The sequence below is a fragment of the Lepisma saccharinum genome, chromosome 14 (assembly GCF_977018435.1).
Source record: "Lepisma saccharinum chromosome 14, izLepSacc3.1, whole genome shotgun sequence".
Lineage (NCBI taxonomy): Eukaryota > Metazoa > Arthropoda > Insecta > Zygentoma > Lepismatidae > Lepisma > Lepisma saccharinum.
The window spans coordinates 81,948,710-81,975,956 of record NC_139242.1 but is presented as its reverse complement, the minus strand read 5'-3'; positions in this window follow the sequence as shown (position 1 = coordinate 81,975,956).

Here is a 27,247-nt window from a genome sequence, read left to right as displayed (position 1 = left end):
ACACGTGGAAAAAACGTACAAAACAAGAGATTGGAGACATCAAGATTTTCGACGAATTTTTTAAGAATTTTCAAATTTTCAGATAGGAGGTTCCAGATAAGGTCAAAAACTACATACTCAGATCTTCACCAAACGTTGCAGGGATACTTTGCATGTCAAGACACGTGGAAAAAACGTACAAAACAAAAGATTGGAGACATCAAGATTTTCGACGAATTTTTTAAGAATTTTCAAATTTTCAGATGGGAGGTTCCAGATAAGGTCAAAAACGACATACTCAGATCTTCACCAAACTTTGCATGGATACATTGGATGTCAAGACACGTGGAAAAAACGTACAAAACAAGAGATTGGAGACATCAAGATTTTGGACGAATTTTTTAAGAATTCTCAAATTTTCAGAAAGGAGGTTCCATATAAGGTCAAAAACTACATACTCAGATCTTCACCAAACTTTGCAGGGATACTTTGGATGTCAAGACACGTGGAAAAAACGTACAAAACAAGAGATTGGGGTCATCAAGATTTTGGACGAATTTTTTAAGAATTTTCAAATTTTCAGATGGGAGGTTCAATATAAGGTCAAAAACTACATACTCAGATCTTCACCAAACTTTGCAGGGATACATTGGATGTCAAGACACGTGGAAAAAACATACAAAACATAGGATTCGGAACATCAAGATTTTGGTCGAATTTTTTAAGAATTTTCAAATTTTCAGATAGGAGGTTCCATATAAGGTCAAAAACTACATACTCAGATCTTCACCAAACATTGCAGGAATACATTGGATGTCAAGACACGTGGAAAAAACGTACAAAACAAGAGATTGGGGTCATCAAGATTTTGCACGGATTTTTTAGGAATTTTCAAATTTTCAGATGGGAGGTTCCAGATAAGGTCAAAAACTACATACTCAGATCTTCACCAAACTTTGCAGGGATACATTGGATGTCAAGACACGTGGAAAAAACGTACAAAACAAGAGATTGGAGACATCAAGATTTTGGACGAATTTTTTAAGAATTTTCAAATTTTCAGATAGGAGGTTCCATATAAGGTCAAAAACTACATACTCAGATCTTCACCAAACTTTGCAGGGATCCATTGGAGGTCGAGACACGTGGAAAAAACGTACAAAACAAGAGATTGGAGACATCAAGATTTTGGACGAATTTTTTAAGAATTTTCAAATTTTCAGATAGGAGGTTCCATATAAGGTCAAAAACTACATACTCAGATCTTCACCAAACTTTGCAGGGATACATTGGATGTCAAGACACGTGGAAAAAACGTACAAAACAAGAGATTGGATACATCAAGATTTTCGACGAATTTTTTAAGAATTTTCAAATTTTCAGAAAGGATGTTCCAGATAAGGTCAAAAACGACATACTCAGATCTTCACCAAACTTTGCAGGGATCCATTGGAGGTCGAGACACGTGGAAAAAACGTACAAAACAAGAGATTGGAGACATCAAGATTTTGGACGAATTTTTGAAGAATTTTCAAATTTTCAGATAGGAGGTTCCAGATAAGGTCTAAAACTACATACTCAGATCTCCACCAAACATTGCAGGAATACATTGGATGTCAAGACACGTGGAAAAAACGTACAAAACAAGAGATTGGAGACATCAAGATTTTCGACGAATTTTTGAAGAATTTTCAAATTTTCAGATAGGAGGTTCCAGATAAGGTCAAAAACTACATACTCAGATCTTCACCAAACGTTGCAGGGATACTTTGCATGTCAAGACACGTGGAAAAAACGTACAAAACAAAAGATTGGAGACATCAAGATTTTCGACGAGTTTTTTAAGAATTTTCAAATTTTCAGATGGGAGGTTCCAGATAAGGTCAAAAACGACATACTCAGATCTTCACCAAACTTTGCATGGATACATTGGATGTCAAGACACGTGGAAAAAACGTACAAAACAAGAGATTGGAGACATCAAGATTTTGGACGAATTTTTTAAGAATTTTCAAATTTTCAGATGGGAGGTTCAATATAAGGTCAAAAACTACATACTCAGATCTTCACCAAACTTTGCAGGGATACATTGGATGTCAAGACACGTGGAAAAAACGTACAAAACAAGAGATTGGGGTCATCAAGATTTTGGACGAATTTTTTAAGAATTTTCAAATTTTCAGATGGGAGGTTCAATATAAGGTCAAAAACTACATACTCAGATCTTCACCAAACTTTGCATGGATACATTGGATGTCAAGACACGTGGAAAAAACATACAAAACATAGGATTCGGAACATCAAGATTTTGGTCGAATTTTTTAAGAATTTTCAAATTTTCAGATAGGAGGTTCCATATAAGGTCAAAAACTACATACTCAGATCTTCACCAAACATTGCAGGAATACATTGGATGTCAAGACACGTGGAAAAAACGTACAAAACAAGAGATTGGGGTCATCAAGATTTTGCACGGATTTTTTAGGAATTTTCAAATTTTCAGATGGGAGGTTCCAGATAAGGTCAAAAACTACATACTCAGATCTTCACCAAACTTTGCAGGGATACATTGGATGTCAAGACACGTGGAAAAAACGTACAAAACAAGAGATTGGAGACATCAAGATTTTGGACGAATTTTTTAAGAATTTTCAAATTTTCAGATAGGAGGTTCCATATAAGGTCAAAAACTACATACTCAGATCTTCACCAAACTTTGCATGGATACATTATGTGTCAAGACACGTGGAAAAAACGTACAAAACAAAAGATTGGAGACATCAAGATTTTGGTCGAATTTTTTAAGAATTTTCAAATTTTCAGATGGGAGGTTCCAGATAAGGTCAAAAACTACATACTCAGATCTTCACCAAACTTTGCAGGGATACATTGGATGTCAAGACACGTGGAAAAAACGTACAAAAAAGAGATTGGAGACATCAAGATTTTGGACGAATTTTTTAACAATTTTCAAATTTTCAGAAAGGATGTTCCAGATAAGGTCAAAAACGACATACTCAGATCTTCACCAAACTTTGCAGGGATACATTGGATATCAAGACACGTGGAAAAAACTTACAAAACAAGAGATTGGAGACATCAAGATTTTCGACGAATTTTTTAAGAATTTTCAAATTTTCAGATAGGAGGTTCCAGATAAGGTCAAAAACTACATACTCAGATCTTCACCAAACGTTGCAGGGATACTTTGCATGTCAAGACACGTGGAAAAAACGTACAAAACATAAGATTGGAGACATCAAGATTTTCGACGAATTTTTTAAGAATTTTCAAATTTTCAGATGGGAGGTTCCAGATAAGGTCAAAAACGACATACTCAGATCTTCACCAAACTTTGCATAGATACATTGGATGTCAAGACACGTGGAAAAAACGTACAAAACAAGAGATTGGAGACATCAAGATTTTGGACGAATTTTTTAAGAATTCTCAAATTTTCAGAAAGGAGGTTCCATATAAGTTCAAAAACTACATACTCAGATCTTCACCAAACTTTGCAGGGATACTTTGGATGTCAAGACACGTGGAAAAAACGTACAAAACAAGAGATTGGGGTCATCAAGATTTTGGACGAATTTTTTAAGAATTTTCAAATTTTCAGATGGGAGGTTCAATATAAGGTCAAAAACTACATACTCAGATCTTCACCAAACTTTGCAGGGATACATTGGATGTCAAGACACGTGGAAAAAACATACAAAACATAGGATTCGGAACATCAAGATTTTGGTCGAATTTTTTAAGAATTTTCAAATTTTCAGATAGGAGGTTCCATATAAGGTCAAAAACTACATACTCAGATCTTCACCAAACATTGCAGGAATACATTGGAGGTCGAGACACGTGGAAAAAAAGTACAAAACAAGAGATTGGGGTCATCAAGATTTTGGACGGATTTTTTAGGAATTTTCAAATTTTCAGATGGGAGGTTCCAGATAAGGTCAAAAACTACATACTCAGATCTTCACCAAACATTGCAGGGATACATTTAATGTCAAGACACGTGGAAAAAACGTACAAAACAAGAGATTGGAGACATCAAGATTTTGGACGAATTTTTTAAGAATTTTCAAATTTTCAGATAGGAGGTTCCAGATGAGGTCAAAAACTACATACTCAGATCTTCACCAAACTTTGCAGGAATACTTTGCATGTCAATACACGTGGAAAAAACGTACAAAACAAGAGATCGGAGACATCAAGATTTTCGACGAATTTTTTAAGAATTTTCAAATTTTCAGATGGGAGGTTCCAGATAAGGTCAAAAACGACATACTCAGATCTTCACCAAACTTTGCAGGGATCCATTGGAGGTCGAGACACGTGGAAAAAACGTACAAAACAAGAGATTGGAGACATCAAGATTTTGGACGAATTTTTTAAGAATTTTCAAATTTTCAGATAGGAGGTTCCATATAAGGTCAAAAACTACATACTCAGATCTTCACCAAACTTTGCAGGGATACATTGGATGTCAAGACACGTGGAAAAAACGTACAAAACAAGAGATTGGATACATCAAGATTTTCGACGAATTTTTTAAGAATTTTCAAATTTTCAGAAAGGATGTTCCAGATAAGGTCAAAAACGACATACTCAGATCTTCACCAAACTTTGCAGGGATCCATTGGAGGTCGAGACACGTGGAAAAAACGTACAAAACAAGAGATTGGAGACATCAAGATTTTGGACGAATTTTTGAAGAATTTTCAAATTTTCAGATAGGAGGTTCCAGATAAGGTCTAAAACTACATACTCAGATCTCCACCAAACATTGATGGAATACATTGGATGTCAAGACACGTGGAAAAAACGTACAAAACAAGAGATTGGAGACATCAAGATTTTCGACGAATTTTTGAAGAATTTTCAAATTTTCAGATAGGAGGTTCGAGATAAGGTCAAAAACTACATACTCAGATCTTCACCAAACGTTGCAGGGATACTTTGCATGTCAAGACACGTGGAAAAAACGTACAAAACAAAAGATTGGAGACATCAAGATTTTCGACGAGTTTTTTAAGAATTTTCAAATTTTCAGATGGGAGGTTCCAGATAAGGTCAAAAACGACATACTCAGATCTTCACCAAACTTTGCATGGATACATTGGATGTCAAGACACGTGGAAAAAACGTACAAAACAAGAGATTGGAGACATCAAGATTTTGGACGAATTTTTTAAGAATTTTCAAATTTTCAGATGGGAGGTTCAATATAAGGTCAAAAACTACATACTCAGATCTTCACCAAACTTTGCAGGGATACATTGGATGTCAAGACACGTGGAAAAAACGTACAAAACAAGAGATTGGGGTCATCAAGATTTTGGACGAATTTTTTAAGAATTTTCAAATTTTCAGATGGGAGGTTCAATATAAGGTCAAAAACTACATACTCAGATCTTCACCAAACTTTGCATGGATACATTGGATGTCAAGACACGTGGAAAAAACATACAAAACATAGGATTCGGAACATCAAGATTTTGGTCGAATTTTTTAAGAATTTTCAAATTTTCAGATAGGAGGTTCCATATAAGGTCAAAAACTACATACTCAGATCTTCACCAAACATTGCAGGAATACATTGGATGTCAAGACACGTGGAAAAAACGTACAAAACAAGAGATTGGGGTCATCAAGATTTTGCACGGATTTTTTAGGAATTTTCAAATTTTCAGATGGGAGGTTCCAGATAAGGTCAAAAACTACATACTCAGATCTTCACCAAACTTTGCAGGGATACATTGGATGTCAAGACACGTGGAAAAAACGTACAAAACAAGAGATTGGAGACATCAAGATTTTGGACGAATTTTTTAAGAATTTTCAAATTTTCAGATAGGAGGTTCCATATAAGGTCAAAAACTACATACTCAGATCTTCACCAAACTTTGCATGGATACATTATGTGTCAAGACACGTGGAAAAAACGTACAAAACAAAAGATTGGAGACATCAAGATTTTGGTCGAATTTTTTAAGAATTTTCAAATTTTCAGATGGGAGGTTCCAGATAAGGTCAAAAACTACATACTCAGATCTTCACCAAACTTTGCAGGGATACATTGGATGTCAAGACACGTGGAAAAAACGTACAAAAAAGAGATTGGAGACATCAAGATTTTGGACGAATTTTTTAACAATTTTCAAATTTTCAGAAAGGATGTTCCAGATAAGGTCAAAAACGACATACTCAGATCTTCACCAAACTTTGCAGGGATACATTGGATATCAAGACACGTGGAAAAAACTTACAAAACAAGAGATTGGAGACATCAAGATTTTCGACGAATTTTTTAAGAATTTTCAAATTTTCAGATGGGAGGTTCAATATAAGGTCAAAAACTACATACTCAGATCTTCACCAAACTTTGCAGGGATACATTGGATGTCAAGACACGTGGAAAAAACATACAAAGCATAGGATTCGGAACATCAAGATTTTGGTCGAATTTTTTAAGAATTTTCAAATTTTCAGATAGGAGGTTCCATATAAGGTCAAAAACTACATACTCAGATCTTCACCAAACATTGCAGGAATACATTGGAGGTCGAGACACGTGGAAAAAAAGTACAAAACAAGAGATTGGGGTCATCAAGATTTTGGACGGATTTTTTAGGAATTTTCAAATTTTCAGATGGGAGGTTCCAGATAAGGTCAAAAACTACATACTCAGATCTTCACCAAACATTGCAGGGATACATTTAATGTCAAGACACGTGGAAAAAACGTACAAAACAAGAGATTGGAGACATCAAGATTTTGGACGAATTTTTTAAGAATTTTCAAATTTTCAGATAGGAGGTTCCAGATGAGGTCAAATACTACATACTCAGATCTTCACCAAACTTTGCAGGAATACTTTGCATGTCAAGACACGTGGAAAAAACGTACAAAACAAGAGATCGGAGACATCAAGATTTTCGACGAATTTTTTAAGAATTTTCAAATTTTCAGATGGGAGGTTCCAGATAAGGTCAAAAACGACATACTCAGATCTTCACCAAACTTTGCAGGGATCCATTGGAGGTCGAGACACGTGGAAAAAACGTACAAAACAAGAGATTGGAGACATCAAGATTTTGGACGAATTTTTTAAGAATTTTCAAATTTTCAGATAGGAGGTTCCATATAAGGTCAAAAACTACATACTCAGATCTTCACCAAACTTTGCAGGGATACATTGGATGTCAAGACACGTGGAAAAAACGTACAAAACAAGAGATTGGATACATCAAGATTTTCGACGAATTTTTTAAGAATTTTCAAATTTTCAGAAAGGATGTTCCAGATAAGGTCAAAAACGACATACTCAGATCTTCACCAAACTTTGCAGGGATCCATTGGAGGTCGAGACACGTGGAAAAAACGTACAAAACAAGAGATTGGAGACATCAAGATTTTGGACGAATTTTTGAAGAATTTTCAAATTTTCAGATAGGAGGTTCCAGATAAGGTCTAAAACTACATACTCAGATCTCCACCAAACATTGCAGGAATACATTGGATGTCAAGACACGTGGAAAAAACGTACAAAACAAGAGATTGGAGACATCAAGATTTTCGACGAATTTTTGAAGAATTTTCAAATTTTCAGATAGGAGGTTCCAGATAAGGTCAAAAACTACATACTCAGATCTTCACCAAACGTTGCAGGGATACTTTGCATGTCAAGACACGTGGAAAAAACGTACAAAACAAAAGATTGGAGACATCAAGATTTTCGACGAGTTTTTTAAGAATTTTCAAATTTTCAGATGGGAGGTTCCAGATAAGGTCAAAAACGACATACTCAGATCTTCACCAAACTTTGCATGGATACATTGGATGTCAAGACACGTGGAAAAAACGTACAAAACAAGAGATTGGAGACATCAAGATTTTGGACGAATTTTTTAAGAATTTTCAAATTTTCAGATGGGAGGTTCAATATAAGGTCAAAAACTACATACTCAGATCTTCACCAAACTTTGCAGGGATACATTGGATGTCAAGACACGTGGAAAAAACGTACAAAACAAGAGATTGGGGTCATCAAGATTTTGGACGAATTTTTTAAGAATTTTCAAATTTTCAGATGGGAGGTTCAATATAAGGTCAAAAACTACATACTCAGATCTTCACCAAACTTTGCATGGATACATTGGATGTCAAGACACGTGGAAAAAACATACAAAACATAGGATTCGGAACATCAAGATTTTGGTCGAATTTTTTAAGAATTTTCAAATTTTCAGATAGGAGGTTCCATATAAGGTCAAAAACTACATACTCAGATCTTCACCAAACATTGCAGGAATACATTGGATGTCAAGACACGTGGAAAAAACGTACAAAACAAGAGATTGGGGTCATCAAGATTTTGCACGGATTTTTTAGGAATTTTCAAATTTTCAGATGGGAGGTTCCAGATAAGGTCAAAAACTACATACTCAGATCTTCACCAAACTTTGCAGGGATACATTGGATGTCAAGACACGTGGAAAAAACGTACAAAACAAGAGATTGGAGACATCAAGATTTTGGACGAATTTTTTAAGAATTTTCAAATTTTCAGATAGGAGGTTCCATATAAGGTCAAAAACTACATACTCAGATCTTCACCAAACTTTGCATGGATACATTATGTGTCAAGACACGTGGAAAAAACGTACAAAACAAAAGATTGGAGACATCAAGATTTTGGTCGAATTTTTTAAGAATCTTCAAATTTTCAGATGGGAGGTTCCAGATAAGGTCAAAAACTACATACTCAGATCTTCACCAAACTTTGCAGGGATACATTGGATGTCAAGACACGTGGAAAAAACGTACAAAAAAGAGATTGGAGACATCAAGATTTTGGACGAATTTTTTAACAATTTTCAAATTTTCAGAAAGGATGTTCCAGATAAGGTCAAAAACGACATACTCAGATCTTCACCAAACTTTGCAGGGATACATTGGATATCAAGACACGTGGAAAAAACTTACAAAACAAGAGATTGGAGACATCAAGATTTTCGACGAATTTTTTAAGAATTTTCAAATTTTCAGATAGGAGGTTCCAGATAAGGTCAAAAACTACATACTCAGATCTTCACCAAACGTTGCAGGGATACTTTGCATGTCAAGACACGTGGAAAAAACGTACAAAACAAAAGATTGGAGACATCAAGATTTTCGACGAATTTTTTAAGAATTTTCAAATTTTCAGATGGGAGGTTCCAGATAAGGTCAAAAACGACATACTCAGATCTTCACCAAACTTTGCATGGATACATTGGATGTCAAGACACGTGGAAAAAACGTACAAAACAAGAGATTGGAGACATCAAGATTTTGGACGAATTTTTTAAGAATTCTCAAATTTTCAGAAAGGAGGTTCCATATAAGTTCAAAAACTACATACTCAGATCTTCACCAAACTTTGCAGGGATACTTTGGATGTCAAGACACGTGGAAAAAACGTACAAAACAAGAGATTGGGGTCATCAAGATTTTGGACGAATTTTTTAAGAATTTTCAAATTTTCAGATGGGAGGTTCAATATAAGGTCAAAAACTACATACTCAGATCTTCACCAAACTTTGCAGGGATACATTGGATGTCAAGACACGTGGAAAAAACATACAAAACATAGGATTCGGAACATCAAGATTTTGGTGGAATTTTTTAAGAATTTTCAAATTTTCAGATAGGAGGTTCCATATAAGGTCAAAAACTACATACTCAGATCTTCACCAAACATTGCAGGAATACATTGGATGTCAAGACACGTGGAAAAAACGTACAAAACAAGAGATTGGGGTCATCAAGATTTTGCACGGATTTTTTAGGAATTTTCAAATTTTCAGATGGGAGGTTCCAGATAAGGTCAAAAACTACATACTCAGATCTTCACCAAACTTTGCAGGGATACATTGGATGTCAAGACACGTGGAAAAAACGTACAAAACAAGAGATTGGAGACATCAAGATTTTGGACGAATTTTTTAAGAATTTTCAAATTTTCAGATAGGAGGTTCCATATAAGGTCAAAAACTACATACTCAGATCTTCACCAAACTTTGCATGGATACATTATGTGTCAAGACACGTGGAAAAAACGTACAAAACAAAAGATTGGAGACATCAAGATTTTGGTCGAATTTTTTAAGAATTTTCAAATTTTCAGATGGGAGGTTCCAGATAAGGTCAAAAACTACATACTCAGATCTTCACCAAACTTTGCAGGGATCCATTGGATGTCAAGACACGTGGAAAAAACGTACAAAAAAGAGATTGGAGACATCAAGATTTTGGACGAATTTTTTAACAATTTTCAAATTTTCAGAAAGGATGTTCCAGATAAGGTCAAAAACGACATACTCAGATCTTCACCAAACTTTGCATGGATACATTGGATGTCAAGACACGTGGAAAAAACGTACAAAACAAGAGATTGGGGTCATCAAGATTTTGCACGGATTTTTTAGGAATTTTCAAATTTTCAGATGGGAGGTTCCAGATAAGGTCAAAAACTACATACTCAGATCTTCACCAAACTTTGCAGGGATACATTGGATGTCAAGACACGTGGAAAAAACGTACAAAACAAGAGATTGGAGACATCAAGATTTTGGACGAATTTTTTAAGAATTTTCAAATTTTCAGATAGGAGGTTCCATATAAGGTCAAAAACTACATACTCAGATCTTCACCAAACTTTGCATGGATACATTATGTGTCAAGACACGTGGAAAAAACGTACAAAACAAAAGATTGGAGACATCAAGATTTTGGTCGAATTTTTTAAGAATTTTCAAATTTTCAGATGGGAGGTTCCAGATAAGGTCAAAAACTACATACTCAGATCTTCACCAAACTTTGCAGGGATACATTGGATGTCAAGACACGTGGAAAAAACGTACAAAAAAGAGATTGGAGACATCAAGATTTTGGACGAATTTTTTAAGAATTTTCAAATTTTCAGAAAGGATGTTCCAGATAAGGTCAAAAACGACATACTCAGATCTTCACCAAACTTTGCAGGGATACATTGGATATCAAGACACGTGGAAAAAACGTACAAAACAAGAGATTGGAGACATCAAGATTTTCGACGAATTTTTTAAGAATTTTCAAATTTTCAGATAGGAGGTTCCAGATAAGGTCAAAAACTACATACTCAGATCTTCACCAAACGTTGCAGGGATACTTTGCATGTCAAGACACGTGGAAAAAACGTACAAAACAAAAGATTGGAGACATCAAGATTTTCGACGAATTTTTTAAGAATTTTCAAATTTTCAGATGGGAGGTTCCAGATAAGGTCAAAAACGACATACTCAGATCTTCACCAAACTTTGCATGGATACATTGGATGTCAAGACACGTGGAAAAAACGTACAAAACAAGAGATTGGAGACATCAAGATTTTGGACGAATTTTTTAAGAATTCTCAAATTTTCAGAAAGGAGGTTCCATATAAGGTCAAAAACTACATACTCAGATCTTCACCAAACTTTGCAGGGATACTTTGGATGTCAAGACACGTGGAAAAAACGTACAAAACAAGAGATTGGGGTCATCAAGATTTTGGACGAATTTTTTAAGAATTTTCAAATTTTCAGATGGGAGGTTCAATATAAGGTCAAAAACGACATACTCAGATCTTCACCAAACTTTGCAGGGATACATTGGATGTCAAGACACGTGGAAAAAACGTACAAAACAAGAGATTGGAGACATCAAGATTTTCGACGAATTTTTTAAGAATTTTCAAATTTTCAGATAGGAGGTTCCAGATAAGGTCAAAAACTACATACTCAGATCTTCACCAAACGTTGCAGGGATACTTTGCATGTCAAGACACGTGGAAAAAACGTACAAAACAAAAGATTAGAGACATCAAGATTTTCGACGAATTTTTTAAGAATTTTCAAATTTTCAGATGGGAGGTTCCAGATAAGGTCAAAAACGACATACTCAGATCTTCACCAAACTTTGCATGGATACATTGGATGTCAAGACACGTGGAAAAAACGTACAAAACAAGAGATTGGAGACATCAAGATTTTGGACGAATTTTTTAAGAATTCTCAAATTTTCAGAAAGGAGGTTCCATATAAGGTCAAAAACTACATACTCAGATCTTCACCAAACTTTGCAGGGATACTTTGGATGTCAAGACACGTGGAAAAAACGTACAAAACAAGAGATTGGGGTCATCAAGATTTTGGACGAATTTTTTAAGAATTTTCAAATTTTCAGATGGGAGGTTCAATATAAGGTCAAAAACTACATACTCAGATCTTCACCAAACTTTGCAGGGATACATTGGATGTCAAGACACGTGGAAAAAACATACAAAACATAGGATTCGGAACATCAAGATTTTGGTCGAATTTTTTAAGAATTTTCAAATTTTCAGATAGGAGGTTCCATATAAGGTCAAAAACTACATACTCAGATCTTCACCAAACATTGCAGGAATACATTGGATGTCAAGACACGTGGAAAAAACGTACAAAACAAGAGATTGGGGTCATCAAGATTTTGCACGGATTTTTTAGGAATTTTCAAATTTTCAGATGGGAGGTTCCAGATAAGGTCAAAAACTACATACTCAGATCTTCACCAAACTTTGCAGGGATACATTGGATGTCAAGACACGTGGAAAAAACGTACAAAACAAGAGATTGGAGACATCAAGATTTTGGACGAATTTTTTAAGAATTTTCAAATTTTCAGATAGGAGGTTCCATATAAGGTCAAAAACTACATACTCAGATCTTCACCAAACTTTGCATGGATACATTATGTGTCAAGACACGTGGAAAAAACGTACAAAACAAAAGATTGGAGACATCAAGATTTTGGTCGAATTTTTTAAGAATTTTCAAATTTTCAGATGGGAGGTTCCAGATAAGGTCAAAAACTACATACTCAGATCTTCACCAAACTTTGCAGGGATCCATTGGATGTCAAGACACGTGGAAAAAACGTACAAAAAAGAGATTGGAGACATCAAGATTTTCGACGAATTTTTTAACAATTTTCAAATTTTCAGAAAGGATGTTCCAGATAAGGTCAAAAACGACATACTCAGATCTTCACCAAACTTTGCAGGGATACATTGGATATCAAGACACGTGGAAAAAACGTACAAAACAAGAGATTGGAGACATCAAGATTTTGGACGAATTTTTTAAGAATTTTCAAATTTTCAGATAGGAGGTTCCAGATAAGGTCAAAAACTACATACTCAGATCTTCACCAAACTTTGCAGGGATACATTGGATGTCAAGACACGTGGAAAAAACGTACAAAACAAGAGATTGGAGACATCAAGATTTTGGACGAATTTTTTAAGAATTTTCAAATTTTCAGATAGGAGGTTCCAGATGAGGTCAAAAACTACATACTCAGATCTTCACCAAACTTTGCAGGAATACTTTGCATGTCAAGACACGTGGAAAAAACGTACAAAACAAGAGATCGGAGACATCAAGATTTTCGACGAATTTTTTAAGAATTTTCAAATTTTCAGATGGGAGGTTCCAGATAAGGTCAAAAACGACATACTCAGATCTTCACCAAACTTTGCAGGGATCCATTGGAGGTCGAGACACGTGGAAAAAACGTACAAAACAAGAGATTGGAGACATCAAGATTTTGGACGAATTTTTTAAGAATTTTCAAATTTTCAGATAGGAGGTTCCATATAAGGTCAAAAACTACATACTCAGATCTTCACCAAACTTTGCAGGGATACATTGGATGTCAAGACACGTGGAAAAAACGTACAAAACAAGAGATTGGAGACATCAAGATTTTGGACGATTTTTTTAAAAATTTTCAAATTTTCAGAAATGCGGTTCCAGATAAAGTCAAAAACTACATACTCAGATCTTCACCAAACTTTGCAGGGATACATTGGATGTCAAGACACGTGGAAAAAACGTACAAAACAAGAGATTCGGGTCAACAAGATTTTGGACGGATTTTTTAGGAATTTTCAAATTTTCAGATGGGAGGTTCCAGATAAGGTCAAAAACTACATACTCAGATCTTCACCAAACTCTGCAGGGATACATTGTATGTGAAGACACGTGGAAAAAACATACAAAACATAGGATTGGGGACATCAAGATTTTGTTAAATTCTTTTAAGAATTTTCAAATTTTCAGATAGGAGGTTCCATATAAGGTCAAAAACTACATACTCAGATCTTCACCAAACTTTGCAGGGATACATTGGAGGTCGAGACACGTGGAAAAAAAGTACAAAACAAGAGATTGGGGTCATCAAGATTTTGGACGGATTTTTTAGGAATTTTCAAATTTTCAGATGGGAGGTTCCAGATAAGGTCAAAAACTACATACTCAGATCTTCACCAAACATTGCAGGGATACATTGGATGTCAAGACACGTGGAAAAAACGTACAAAACAAGAGATTGGAGACATCAAGATTTTGGACGAATTTTTTAAGAATTTTCAAATTTTCAGATAGGAGGTTCCAGATGAGGTCAAAAACTACATACTCAGATCTTCACCAAACTTTGCAGGAATACTTTGCATGTCAAGACACGTGGAAAAAACGTACAAAACAAGAGATCGGAGACATCAAGATTTTCGACGAATTTTTTAAGAATTTTCAAATTTTCAGATGGGAGGTTCCAGATAAGGTCAAAAACGACATACTCAGATCTTCACCAAACTTTGCAGGGATCCATTGGAGGTCGAGACACGTGGAAAAAACGTACAAAACAAGAGATTGGAGACATCAAGATTTTCGACGAATTTTTTAAGAATTTTCAAATTTTCAGATGGGAGGTTCCAGATAAGGTCAAAAACGACATACTCAGATCTTCACCAAACTTTGCATGGATACATTGGATGTCAAGACACGTGGAAAAAACATACAAAACATAGGATTGGTGACATCAAGATTTTGGACGAATTTTTTAAGAATTTTCAAATTTTCAGATAGGAGGTTCCATATAAGGTCAAAAACTACATACTCAGATCTTCACCAAACTTTGCAGGGATACATTGGAGGTCGAGACACGTGGAAAAAAAGTACAAAACAAGAGATTGGGCTCATCAAGATTTTGGACGGATTTTTTAGGAATTTTCAAATTTTCAGATGGGAGGTTCCAGATAAGGTCAAAAACTACATACTCAGATCTTCACCAAACATTGCAGGGATACATTGGATGTCAAGACACGTGGAAAAAACGTACAAAACAAGAGATTGGAGACATCAAGATTTTGGACGAATTTTTTAAGAATTTTCAAATTTTCAGATAGGAGGTTCCAGATGAGGTCAAAAACTACATACTCAGATCTTCACCAAACTTTGCAGGAATACTTTGCATGTCAAGACACGTGGAAAAAACGTACAAAACAAGAGATCGGAGACATCAAGATTTTCGACGAATTTTTTAAGAATTTTCAAATTTTCAGATGGGAGGTTCCAGATAAGGTCAAAAACGACATACTCAGATCTTCACCAAACTTTGCAGGGATCCATTGGAGGTCGAGACACGTGGAAAAAACGTACAAAACAAGAGATTGGAGACATCAAGATTTTCGACGAATTTTTTAAGAATTTTCAAATTTTCAGATGGGAGGTTCCAGATAAGGTCAAAAACGACATACTCAGATCTGCACCAAACTTTGCATGGATACATTGGATGTCAAGACACGTGGAAAAAACATACAAAACATAGGATTGGTGACATCAAGATTTTGGACGAATTTTTTAAGAATTTTCAAATTTTCAGATAGGAGGTTCCATATAAGGTCAAAAACTACATACTCAGATCTTCACCAAACTTTGCAGGGATACATTGGAGGTCGAGACACGTGGAAAAAAAGTACAAAACAAGAGATTGGGGTCATCAAGATTTTGGACGGATTTTTTAGGAATTTTCAAATTTTCAGATGGGAGGTTCCAGATAAGGTCAAAAACTACATACTCAGATCTTCACCAAACATTGCAGGGATACATTGGATGTCAAGACACGTGGAAAAAACGTACAAAACAAGAGATTGGAGACATCAAGATTTTGGACGAATTTTTTAAGAATTTTCAAATTTTCAGATAGGAGGTTCCAGATGAGGTCAAAAACTACATACTTAGATCTTCACCAAACTTTGCAGGAATACTTTGCATGTCAAGACACGTGGAAAAAACGTACAAAACAAGAGATCGGAGACATCAAGATTTTCGACGAATTTTTTAAGAATTTTCAAATTTTCAGATGGGAGGTTCCAGATAAGGTCAAAAACGACATACTCAGATCTTCACCAAACTTTGCAGGGATACATTGGATGTCAAGACACGTGGAAAAAACGTACAAAACAAAAGATTGGAGACATCAAGATTTTCGACGATTTTTTTAAGAATTTTCAAATTTTCAGATAGGAGGTTCCAGATAAGGTCAAAAACTACATACTCAGATCTTCACCAAACTTTGCAGGGATACATTATGTGTCAAGACACGTGGAAAAAACGTACAAAACAAAAGATTGGAGACATCAAGATTTTGGTCGAATTTTTTAAGAATTTTCAAATTTTCAGATGGGAGGTTCCAGATAAGGTCAAAAACTACATACTCAGATCTTCACCAAACTTTGCAGGAATCCATTGGAGGTCGAGACACGTGGAAAAAACGTACAAAACAAGAGATTGGAGACATCAAGATTTTGGACGAATTTTTTAAGAATTTTCAAATTTTCAGATAGGAGGTTCCATATAAGGTCAAAAACTACATACTCAGATCTTCACCAAACTTTGCAGGGATACATTGGATATCAAGACACGTGGAAAAAACGTACAAAACAAGAGATTGGAGACATCAAGATTTTGGACGAATTTTTTAAGAATTTTCAAATTTTCAGATGGGAAATTCAATATAAGGTCAAAAACTACATACTCAGATCTTCACCAAACTTTGCAGGGATACATTGAATGTCAAGACACGTGGAAAAAACGTACAAAACAAGAGATTGGGGTCATCAAGATTTTGGACGGATTTTTTAGGAATTTTCAAATTTTCAGATGGGAGGTTCCATATAAGGTCAAAAACTACATACTCAGATCTTCACCAAACATTGCAGGGATACATTGGATGTCAAGACACGTGGAAAAAACGTACAAAACAAGAGATTGGAGACATCAAAATTTTGGACGAATTTTTTAAGAATTTTCAAATTTTCAGATAGGAGGTTCCATATAAGGTCAAAAACTACATACTCAGATCTTCACCAAACTTTGCAGGGATACATTGGATATCAAGACACGTGGAAAAAACGTACAAAACAAGAGATTGGAGACATCAAGATTTTGGACGAATTTTTTAAGAATTTTCAAATTTTCAGATGGGAGGTTCAATATAAGGTCAAAAACTACATACTCAGATCTTCACCAAACTTTGCAGGGATACATTGGATGTCAAGACACGTGGAAAAAACGTACAAAACAAGAGATTGGAGACATCAAGATTTTGGACGAATTTTTTAAGAATTTTCAAATTTTCAGATAGGAGGTTCCATATAAGGTCAAAAACTACATACTCAGATCTTCACCAAACTTTGCAGGGATACATTGGATATCAAGACACGTGGAAAAAACGTACAAAACAAGAGATTGGAGACATCAAGATTTTGGACGAATTTTTTAAGAATTTTCAAATTTTCAGATAGGAGGTTCCAGATAAGGTCAAAAACTACATACTCAGATCTTCACCAAACTTTGCAGGGATTCATTGGATGTCAAGACACGTGGAAAAAACGTACAAAACAAGAGATTGGGGTCATCAAGATTTTGGACGGATTTTTTAGGAATTTTCAAATTTTCAGATGGGAGGTTCCAGATAAGGTCAAAAACTACATACTCAGATCTTCACCAAACATTGCAGGGATACATTGGATGTCAAGACACGTGGAAAAAACGTACAAAACAAGAGATTGGAGACATCAAAATTTTGGACGAATTTTTTAAGAATTTTCAAATTTTCAGATAGGAGGTTCCAGATGAGGTCAAAAACTACATACTCAGATCTTCACCAAACTTTGCAGGAATACTTTGCATGTCAAGACACGTGGAAAAAACGTACAAAACAAGAGATCGGAGACATCAAGATTTTCGACGAATTTTTTAAGAATTTTCAAATTTTCAGATGGGAGGTTCCAGATAAGGTCAAAAACGACATACTCAGATCTTCACCAAACTTTGCATGGATACATTGGATGTCAAGACACGTGGAAAAAACATACAAAACATAGGATTGGTGACATCAAGATTTTGGACGAATTTTTTAAGAATTTTCAAATTTTCAGATAGGAGGTTCCATATAAGGTCAAAAACTACATACTCAGATCTTCACCAAACTTTGCAGGGATACATTGGAGGTCGAGACACGTGGAAAAAAAGTACAAAACAAGAGATTGGGGTCATCAAGATTTTGGACGGATTTTTTAGGAATTTTCAAATTTTCAGATGGGAGGTTCCAGATAAGGTCAAAAACTACATACTCAGATCTTCACCAAACATTGCAGGGATACATTGGATGTCAAGACACGTGGAAAAAACGTACAAAACAAGAGATTGGAGACATCAAGATTTTGGACGAATTTTTTAAGAATTTTCAAATTTTCAGATAGGAGGTTCCAGATGAGGTCAAAAACTACATACTCAGATCTTCACCAAACTTTGCAGGAATACTTTGCATGTCAAGACACGTGAAAAAAACGTACAAAACAAGAGATCGGAGACATCAAGATTTTCGACGAATTTTTTAAGAATTTTCAAATTTTCAGATGGGAGGTTCCAGATAAGGTCAAAAACGACATACTCAGATCTTCACCAAACTTTGCAGGGATCCATTGGAGGTCGAGACACGTGGAAAAAACGTACAAAACAAGAGATTGGAGACATCAAGATTTTGGACGAATTTTTTAAGAATTTTCAAATTTTCAGATAGGAGGTTCCATATAAGGTCAAAAACTACATACTCAGATCTTCACCAAACTTTGCAGGGATACATTGGATGTCAAGACACGTGGAAAAAACGTACAAACAAGAGATTGGAGACATCAAGATTTTCGACGAATTTTTTAAGAATTTTCAAATTTTCAGAAAGGATGTTCCAGATAAGGTCAAAAACGACATACTCAGATCTTCACCAAACTTTGCAGGGATCCATTGGAGGTCGAGACACGTGGAAAAAACGTACAAAACAAGAGATTGGAGACATCAAGATTTTGGACGAATTTTTGAAGAATTTTCAAATTTTCAGATAGGAGGTTCCAGATAAGGTCTAAAACTACATACTCAGATCTCCACCAAACATTGCAGGAATACATTGGATGTCAAGACACGTGGAAAAAACGTACAAAACAAGAGATTGGAGACATCAAGATTTTCGACGAATTTTTGAAGAATTTTCAAATTTTCAGATAGGAGGTTCCAGATAAGGTCAAAAACTACATACTCAGATCTTCACCAAACGTTGCAGGGATACTTTGCATGTCAAGACACGTGGAAAAAACGTACAAAACAAGAGATTGGAGACATCAAGATTTTGGACGAATTTTTTAAGAATTTTCAAATTTTCGGATGGGAGGTTCCAGATAAGGTCAAAAACGACATACTCAGATCTTCACCAAACTTTGCATGGATACATTGGATGTCAAGACACGTGGAAAAAACGTACAAAACAAGAGATTGGAGACATCAAGATTTTGGACGAATTTTTTAAGAATTCTCAAATTTTCAGAAAGGAGGTTCCATATAAGGTCAAAAACTACATACTCAGATCTTCACCAAACTTTGCAGGGATACATTGGATGTCAAGACACGTGGAAAAAACGTACAAAACAAGAGATTGGGGTCTTCAAGATTTTGGACGAATTTTTTAAGAATTTTCAAATTTTCAGATAGGAGGTTCCAGATAAGGTCAAAAACTACATACTCAGATCTTCACCAAACGTTGCAGGGATACTTTGCATGTCAAGACACGTGGAAAAAACGTACAAAACAAGAGATTGGAGACATCAAGATTTTCGACGAATTTTTTAAGAATTTTCAAATTTTCAGATGGGAGGTTCCAGATAAGGTCAAAAACTACATACTCAGATCTTCACCAAACTTTGCAGGGATCCATTGGAGGTCGAGACACGTGGAAAAAACGTACAAAACAAGAGATTGGAGACATCAAGATTTTGGACGAATTTTTTAAGAATTTTCAAATTTTCAGATAGGAGGTTCTAGATGAGGTCAAAAACTACATACTCAGATCTTCACCAAACTTTGCAGGAATACTTTGCATGTCAAGACACGTGGAAAAAACGTACAAAACAAGAGATCGGAGACATCAAGATTTTCGACGAATTTTTTAAGAATTTTCAAATTTTCAGATGGGAGGTTCCAGATAAGGTCAAAAACGACATACTCAGATCTTCACCAAACTTTGCATGGATACATTGGATGTCAAGACACGTGGAAAAAACATACAAAACATAGGATTGGTGACATCAAGATTTTGGACGAATTTTTTAAGAATTTTCAAATTTTCAGATAGGAGGTTCCAGATAAGGTCAAAAACTACATACTCAGATCTTCACCAAACTTTGCAGGGATACATTGGAGGTCGAGACACGTGGAAAAAAAGTACAAAACAAGAGATTGGTTTCATCAAGATTTTGGACGGATTTTTTAGGAATTTTCAAATTTTCAGATGGGAGGTTCCAGATAAGGTCAAAAACTACATACTCAGATCTTCACCAAACATTGCAGGGATACATTGGATGTCAAGACACGTGGAAAAAACGTACAAAACAAGAGATTGGAGACATCAAGATTTTGGACGAATTTTTTAAGAATTTTCAAATTTTCAGATAGGAGGTTCCAGATGAGGTCAAAAACTACATTCTCAGATCTTCACCAAACTTTGCAGGAATACTTTGCATGTCAAGACACGTGGAAAAAACGTACAAAACAAGAGATCGGAGACATCAAGATTTTCGACGAATTTTTTAAGAATTTTCAAATTTTCAGATGGGAGGTTCCAGATAAGGTCAAAAACGACATACTCAGATCTTCACCAAACTTTGCAGGGATCCATTGGAGGTCGAGACACGTGGAAAAAACGTACAAAACAAGAGATTGGAGACATCAAGATTTTGGACGAATTTTTTAAGAATTTTCAAATTTTCAGATAGGAGGTTCCATATAAGGTCAAAAACTACATACTCAGATCTTCACCAAACTTTGCAGGGATACATTGGATGTCAAGACACGTGGAAAAAACGTACAAAACAAGAGATTGGAGACATCAAGATTTTCGACGAATTTTTTAAGAATTTTCAAATTTTCAGAAAGGATGTTCCAGATAAGGTCAAAAACGACATACTCAGATCTTCACCAAACTTTGCAGGGATCCATTGGAGGTCGAGACACGTGGAAAAAACGTACAAAACAAGAGATTGGAGACATCAAGATTTTGGACGAATTTTTGAAGAATTTTCAAATTTTCAGATAGGAGGTTCCAGATAAGGTCTAAAACTACATACTCAGATCTCCACCAAACATTGCAGGAATACATTGGATGTCAAGACACGTGGAAAAAACGTACAAAACAAGAGATTGGAGACATCAAGATTTTCGACGAATTTTTGAAGAATTTTCAAATTTTCAGATAGGAGGTTCCAGATAAGGTCAAAAACTACATACTCAGATCTTCACCAAACGTTGCAGGGATACTTTGCATGTCAAGACACGTGGAAAAAACGTACAAAACAAGAGATTGGAGACATCAAGATTTTCGACGAATTTTTTAAGAATTTTCAAATTTTCGGATGGGAGGTTCCAGATAAGGTCAAAAACGACATACTCAGATCTTCACCAAACTTTGCATGGATACATTGGATGTCAAGACACGTGGAAAAAACGTACAAAACAAGAGATTGGAGACATCAAGATTTTGGACGAATTTTTTAAGAATTCTCAAATTTTCAGAAAGGAGGTTCCATATAAGGTCAAAAACTACATACTCAGATCTTCACCAAACTTTGCAGGGATACATTGGATGTCAAGACACGTGGAAAAAACGTACAAAACAAGAGATTGGGGTCTTCAAGATTTTGGACGAATTTTTTAAGAATTTTCAAATTTTCAGATAGGAGGTTCCAGATAAGGTCAAAAACTACATACTCAGATCTTCACCAAACGTTGCAGGGATACTTTGCATGTCAAGACACGTGGAAAAAACGTACAAAACAAGAGATTGGAGACATCAAGATTTTCGACGAATTTTTTAAGAATTTTCAAATTTTCAGAAAGGAGGTTCCATGTAAGGTCAAAAACTACATACTCAGATCTTCACCAAACATTGCAGGAATACATTGGATGTCAAGACACGTGGAAAAAACGTACAAAACAAGAGATTGGAGACATCAAGATTTGGACGAATTTTTGAAGAATTTTCAAATTTTCAGAAAGGAGGTTCCAGATAAGGTCAAAAACTACATCCTAAGATCTTCACCAAACGTTGCAGGGATACTTTGCATGTCAAGACACGTGGAAAAAACGTACAAAACAAGAGATTGGAGACATCAAGATTTTCGACGAATTTTTTAAGAATTTTCAAATTTTCAGATAGGAGGTTCCATATAAGGTCAAAAACTACATACTCAGATCTTCACCAAACATTGCAGGAATACATTGGATGTCAAGACACGTGGAAAAAACGTACAAAACAAGAGATTGGGGTCATCAAGATTTTGCACGGATTTTTTAGGAATTTTCAAATTTTCAGATGGGAGGTTCCAGATAAGGTCAAAAACTACATACTCAGATCTTCACCAAACTTTGCAGGGATACATTGGATGTCAAGACACGTGGAAAAAACGTACAAAACAAGAGATTGGAGACATCAAGATTTTGGACGAATTTTTTAAGAATTTTCAAATTTTCAGATAGGAGGTTCCATATAAGGTCAAAAACTACATACTCAGATCTTCACCAAACTTTGCATGGATACATTATGTGTCAAGACACGTGGAAAAAACGTACAAAACAAAAGATTGGAGACATCAAGATTTTGGTCGAATTTTTTAAGAATTTTCAAATTTTCAGATGGGAGGTTCCAGATAAGGTCAAAAACTACATACTCAGATCTTCACCAAACTTTGCAGGGATACATTGGATGTCAAGACACGTGGAAAAAACGTACAAAACAAGAGATTGGAGACATCAAGATTATGGACGAATTTTTTGAGAATTTTCAAATTTTCAGATGGGAGGTTCCAGATAAGGTCAAAAACTACATACTCAGATCTTCACCAAACTTTGCAGGGATACATTGGATGTCAAGACACGTGGAAAAAACGTACAAAACAAGAGATTGGGGTCATCAAGATTTTGCACGGATTTTTTAGGAATTTTCAAATTTTCAGATGGGAGGTTCCAGATAAGGTCAAAAACTACATACTCAGATCTTCACCAAACTTTGCAGGGATACATTGGATGTCAAGACACGTGGAAAAAACGTACAAAACAAGAGATTGGAGACATCAAGATTTTGGACGAATTTTTTAAGAATTTTCAAATTTTCAGATAGGAGGTTCCATATAAGGTCAAAAACTACATACTCAGATCTTCACCAAACTTTGCATGGATACATTATGTGTCAAGACACGTGGAAAAAACGTACAAAACAAAAGATTGGAGACATCAAGATTTTGGTCGAATTTTTTAAGAATTTTCAAATTTTCAGATGGGAGGTTCCAGATAAGGTCAAAAACTACATACTCAGATCTTCACCAAACTTTGCAGGGATACATTGGATGTCAAGACACGTGGAAAAAACGTACAAAACAAGAGATTGGGGTCATCAAGATTTTGCACGGATTTTTTAGGAATTTTCAAATTTTCAGATGGGAGGTTCCAGATAAGGTCAAAAACTACATACTCAGATCTTCACCAAACTTTGCAGGGATACATTGGATGTCAAGACACGTGGAAAAAACGTACAAAACAAGAGATTGGAGACATCAAGATTTTGGACGAATTTTTTAAGAATTTTCAAATTTTCAGATAGGAGGTTCCATATAAGGTCAAAAACTACATACTCAGATCTTCACCAAACTTTGCATGGATACATTATGTGTCAAGACACGTGGAAAAAACGTACAAAACAAAAGATTGGAGACATCAAGATTTTGGTCGAATTTTTTAAGAATTTTCAAATTTTCAGATGGGAGGTTCCAGATAAGGTCAAAAACTACATACTCAGATCTTCACCAAACTTTGCAGGGATACATTGGATGTCAAGACACGTGGAAAAAACGTACAAAAAAGAGATTGGAGACATCAAGATTTTGGACGAATTTTTTAACAATTTTCAAATTTTCAGAAAGGATGTTCCAGATAAGGTCAAAAACGACATACTCAGATCTTCACCAAACTTTGCAGGGATACATTGGATATCAAGACACGTGGAAAAAACGTACAAAACAAGAGATTGGAGACATCAAGATTTTCGACGAATTTTTTAAGAATTTTCAAATTTTCAGATAGGAGGTTCCAGATAAGGTCAAAAACTACATACTCAGATCTTCACCAAACGTTGCAGGGATACTTTGCATGTCAAGACACGTGGAAAAAACGTACAAAACAAAAGATTGGAGACATCAAGATTTTCGACGAATTTTTTAAGAATTTTCAAATTTTCAGATGGGAGGTTCCAGATAAGGTCAAAAACGACATACTCAGATCTTCACCAAACTTTGCATGGATACATTGGATGTCAAGACACGTGGAAAAAACGTACAAAACAAGAGATTGGAGACATCAAGATTTTGGACGAATTTTTTAAGAATTCTCAAATTTTCAGAAAGGAGGTTCCATATAAGGTCAAAAACTACATACTCAGATCTTCACCAAACTTTGCAGGGATACTTTGGATGTCAAGACACGTGGAAAAAACGTACAAAACAAGAGATTGGGGTCATCAAGATTTTGGACGAATTTTTTAAGAATTTTCAAATTTTCAGATGGGAGGTTCAATATAAGGTCAAAAACTACATACTCAGATCTTCACCAAACTTTGCAGGGATACATTGGATGTCAAGACACGTGGAAAAAACATACAAAACATAGGATTCGGAACATCAAGATTTTGGTCGAATTTTTTAAGAATTTTCAAATTTTCAGATAGGAGGTTCCATATAAGGTCAAAAACTACATACTCAGATCTTCACCAAACATTGCAGGAATACATTGGATGTCAAGACACGTGGAAAAAACGTACAAAACAAGAGATTGGGGTCATCAAGATTTTGCACGGATTTTTTAGGAATTTTCAAATTTTCAGATGGGAGGTTCCAGATAAGGTCAAAAACTACATACTCAGATCTTCACCAAACTTTGCAGGGATACATTGGATGTCAAGACACGTGGAAAAAACGTACAAAACAAGAGATTGGAGACATCAAGATTTTGGACGAATTTTTTAAGAATTTTCAAATTTTCAGATAGGAGGTTCAATATAAGGTCAAAAACTACATACTCAGATCTTCACCAAACTTTGCATGGATACATTATGTGTCAAGACACGTGGAAAAAACGTACAAAACAAAAGATTGGAGACATCAAGATTTTGGTCGAATTTTTTAAGAATTTTCAAATTTTCAGATGGGAGGTTACAGATAAGGTCAAAAACTACATACTCAGATCTTCACCAAACTTTGCAGGGATCCATTGGATGTCAAGACACGTGGAAAAAACGTACAAAAAAGAGATTGGAGACATCAAGATTTTGGACGAATTTTTTAACAATTTTCAAATTTTCAGAAAGGATGTTCCAGATAAGGTCAAAAACGACATACTCAGATCTTCACCAAACTTTGCAGGGATACATTGGATATCAAGACACGTGGAAAAAACGTACAAAACAAGAGATTGGAGACATCAAGATTTTGGACGAATTTTTTAAGAATTTTCAAATTTTCAGATAGGAGGTTCCAGATAAGGTCAAAAACTACATACTCAGATCTTCACCAAACTTTGCAGGGATACATTGGATGTCAAGACACGTGGAAAAAACGTACAAAACAAGAGATTGGAGACATCAAGATTTTGGACGAATTTTTTAAGAATTTTCAAATTTTCAGATAGGAGGTTCCAGATGAGGTCAAAAACTACATACTCAGATCTTCACCAAACTTTGCAGGAATACTTTGCATGTCAAGACACGTGGAAAAAACGTACAAAACAAGAGATCGGAGACATCAAGATTTTCGACGAATTTTTTAAGAATTTACAAATTTTCAGATGGGAGGTTCCAGATAAGGTCAAAAACGACATACTCAGATCTTCACCAAACTTTGCAGGGATCCATTGGAGGTCGAGACACGTGGAAAAAACGTACAAAACAAGAGATTGGAGACATCAAGATTTTGGACGAATTTTTTAAGAATTTTCAAATTTTCAGATAGGAGGTTCCATATAAGGTCAAAAACTACATACTCAGATCTTCACCAAACTTTGCAGGGATACATTGGATGTCAAGACACGTGGAAAAAACGTACAAAACAAGAGATTGGAGACATCAAGATTTTGGACGATTTTTTTAAAAATTTTCAAATTTTCAGAAATGCGGTTCCAGATAAGGTCAAAAACTACATACTCAGATCTTCACCAAACTTTGCAGGGATACATTGGATGTCAAGACACGTGGAAAAAACGTACAAAACAAGAGATTGGAGACATCAAGATTTTGGACGATTTTTTTAAAAATTTTCAAATTTTCAGAAATGCGGTTCCAGATAAGTTCAAAAACTACATACTCAGATCTTCACCAAACTTTGCAGGGATACATTGGATGTCAAGACACGTGGAAAAAACGTACAAAACAAGAGATTCGGGTCAACAAGATTTTGGACGGATTTTTTAGGAATTTTCAAATTTTCAGATGGGAGGTTCCAGATAAGGTCAAAAACTACATACTCAGATCTTCACCAAACTCTGCAGGGATACATTGTATGTCAAGACACGTGGAAAAAACATACAAAACATAGGATTGGGGACATCAAGATTTTGTTAAATTCTTTTAAGAATTTTCAAATTTTCAGATAGGAGGTTCCATATAAGGTCAAAAACTACATACTCAGATCTTCACCAAACATTGCAGGGATACATTGGATGTCAAGACACGTGGAAAGAACGTACAAAACAAGAGATTGGAGACATCAAGATTTTGGACGAAT